Below are 3,429 nucleotides of genomic sequence, written 5' to 3' on the forward strand. Positions count from 1 at the left end.
CAGTTATCCTCCAGCCTGGCACATTGTGTCTCTGCCGTGCGGAAAACTGAGACGCTGCAGCCAGCACGGCGGTGCCCGGTTCGTCCGTCCTGGTGTAACGCCGCTGGGTGGGCGGCCAGCTCAGAGCAGAATGGGCTCTTTCCCGCCTTGCTAATGAAGCTGCCGTCCCTCATTTGCAGCATTATAACCATCACTTTGCAGACTGAAAATAACGAGTATTTTGCATTGAGCCAATAGGCAGCGGCTCATTTGAGAGAGCTGGACCCTCCAATCCCAGGAGGCGACCGGCCGGGAACAGACACCTGGGTGGTGCTGGAGAGGGGCATTGCAGTGACAACCTCATCGAGTGGGGAGGGTGGGGTGAGCTCACGAGCTGCCTGCCGCTGGACCCACCATGGCTCTCTGGTGGTAGCCCTGTCATAATCTGAATAGGTCGGGGCGCAACAGGCAAGTCTTAATCCGGTATGAAAAACCCACTCCAGCCCCCCATCTGGAAACCCCGCGGTTACCCTCGGGTGGACATGGAGATTTTCATTATCTTGGCGTGACAGACGTGAGATGAGAACAGAGCTCCTGCCATACGCTGCCTGACTGCAGCGCCCACGGGGAGGGAGAGGCTGCACCCACACTTCACCGTCTCCCAAGGACCAGCCAGCCTGTCGTTCGCAGGCTCTACCCCGCCGTGATGCCCACACGACTGTCAGCGAGCTCCCGGTGTGGGAGCGAGCTGCGAGGCAGATGGTGAGCATTAACCCCGGTTTCTCGTGTGTCGTGTACAGGGGTAGGAGGGTAATGAGGCCGACCTGTATTGCCGCAGAGTGCAGCTGTAATTGCCTGCGCTAAATATATTTCTGTGCACAAGGTCTTCTGGTGCTTTGGGTGTCCCAGTTGTCCTGTGAACGTGCTGTCCTTGGAGTGTAAAGACCAGATTAGCCCAAGACTATGGGCTTGAGCTGCAGCAGTACGTGCTGTGAGGCTCTTGGGCATCACCGCTGCTGCTTCATGCCCCAGTGCTCCTCAAGCAGGATGTTAGTTCTGTCCCAGGGAACGCTCCTTGCCAAAAGCAGAGGCAGGTAATCAAGAGGAATGAAGCCTCTTTGGTGATGAAGGTATCTGACCCAGCTTCGTGCCATGGAGAGTCACCGTGAGCATCACAGTCCTGCTCTTACTCTTCGTAGCAGCCGCGGTCTCTGGTGAAGGACCTTTTGCTGGTGCTGCGACTTCTGAGCAGTTTTTTAAGGAAAAGCTGGGTTTTTCACTGGTGGTCCCCAGTCAGGGATTGCTTTCAGCCTGCTCCTGCTGGCTGTGGGTACTGGGTCATCGCTCGGGATCTGAGCGCAACCACAAAAGGCTGGAGAGTTGGTGACAGAGTGGTCCAACTGCTAGGTTCCTTTCAGCTGGACACGAGCGCTGCTCTCTGGCTTTGTCCTTGCTGTGCTTCGGTGCCGCAAAGGGGCTCTTCCAGGCAGCAGAGCCCCTGGGGCAGCCTGGCCCCAGCTCCCGGCCGCAGCTCCCCTCCACTATTGCGCCAGCGTTTGTGTAAAGGCAGTGCTGTGGGCTGGTTCCAACCCCAGTAATGTGCCTGCTTGTGGTTTGAATCATTCCTGGTTCGGCAGGTGAGTGTGGAAGGCTGAGCAAAAAGCAAGGGGTGCTTCTGCTTGAAGGTCCATCCCCTGAGCTAAATCACCTGTATCCCAAAAAGCAAGGCACAAGTTTACATCAAAACTTGGAGACTGGGGACATGACAAAGTTAAAAAATTCAACCAGGAAATTCAGCGCTTGCTGCATTGGGTTTTAATCCCTGCTGCTGACAAAGTAGCTGGTTATAATGAAGGAAATTTAGAAAAAAATTACCTTGGCAGCACCTCTGGCACTGAAGATGGTCACAGGATGGAGAGGATGTACGGGACAGCACTGAGACAACAGCCCAGGCTCTGGGGCTGACGCTCCGTGTCTGGAAGCCATCTCCTGCCCTGCCCACCTCAGTTGTTCACTCTAACCCGAGCATGCTTCCGAGAGGACTCCACCAGTGCCTTCACGTCACTCAGCACAGAACACACCCAGGTTTGGGTGTGTTGGCCCCCCAAACCTTCTTTTGACCACCATGCTGGAGATGCAGAGGCACCTGAACGGCAAGGATGGAGGGGTGCAGAAAGTTCCCAGAGCCACAGCTGGCTTGGCAGCGAGGACCCAGTGCTTCGATGTGTCTTACCTTACCAGAGGACCTGCCTCTTCAAGCCCGGCCCTAAGGGAGTGGCTGTAGTCCTGTGAGTATCCCCAGAACCTCAGCACTAAGCCCACCTCAAAGCCCTGCCCAGACCCAGGGCCCTGTGCCTGTGGCCCGGGACAACAAGTGGGCTCACCCCACTCAGCTGTGGGCACTTGGAAGCCCAGGGGCACATCATTTCCAGGTGGGAGGTGACGCTGAGGGGAGGACACAGCCCCACTCGGTGTCAAACACACATCCTTGACAACAAAACCTTGTCACAGTCCTCCACCAGCACGACCTGCTCTGTGGCCTGGGGGCTGTCATGCTATAATCGCCTGTCTTCATTTAAAAGCCTGTTTGGCTTCCAGTTAACTCTTCAGTCTGTTACACTGTGCCAAATGAATGGAGACACACCAAATTTTGCAAAATAGGTATATTTTAAAATTCAAACCAAATACAGTTTGCTTTTTTTTTTTTTTTATTGAGCAGCCTGAGTTCAACTACATGTTGAAGTCACCGGGGTGACCTCTTAGCTCCTTCCACCATGCAGTTTAAAGACCCTGGTTGTCACCCCAGCACTTTGTCCCATCCCCTAGACAAGGAAGCTAAAGCAGAGTCAAGCCTCAACATTGTAGTAACACCTGGGCTTGGTTTTGCATAGGAGAAGGGTCTTCTAGGGGAGGGTTTCTCATTAATATCCAAGATAAATTTGTTACAAATCACTTAGAACGTTCTGCGTGGGTTTTTTTGGTTTGCTTTGTTTGGGTTTGGATGCTTTCTGAGGCATTGCAGCAGGTAAAACACACACACACACACTGGCTAGGTCTGGCAGTGCTGTCGGAAGACGCTATGACCAGCGACAAGTTCAACACCGATCAGCTCTCTTCAGGGGAGTGCTCAGCCATGCCCACGTGTGGCCGTCTGGTCTCTGCTGATGCTGGCTTCTGGGGAAACCTGCCACCTCGGCCAGCAGCGCGCTCCCTCTGAAGCCTGACAGCAGGAAGGTGCCAGCCCTTGAAGAGCCTCCACATGACCTTCCCATCTTCAGGCACACATCTTTGCCCCCAGTCCCCAGCGGCTTGCAGAGAGCAGAGCTCCGCAAGCTCCAAGGCTGGTGCCTCACTCTTGGCTGGTTGTCTCTTCCCCCACCCCACCAGCAGCTCATCCCTCCAGCCCCAAACCTGAGCCCTTCCTTGGTTCGCCCCGCTGCTTTCGCAAGA

Source organism: Buceros rhinoceros, unplaced genomic scaffold (genome assembly GCF_000710305.1).
Source record: "Buceros rhinoceros silvestris isolate BGI_N320 unplaced genomic scaffold, ASM71030v1 scaffold3790, whole genome shotgun sequence".
Taxonomy (NCBI): Eukaryota; Metazoa; Chordata; class Aves; order Bucerotiformes; family Bucerotidae; genus Buceros; species Buceros rhinoceros.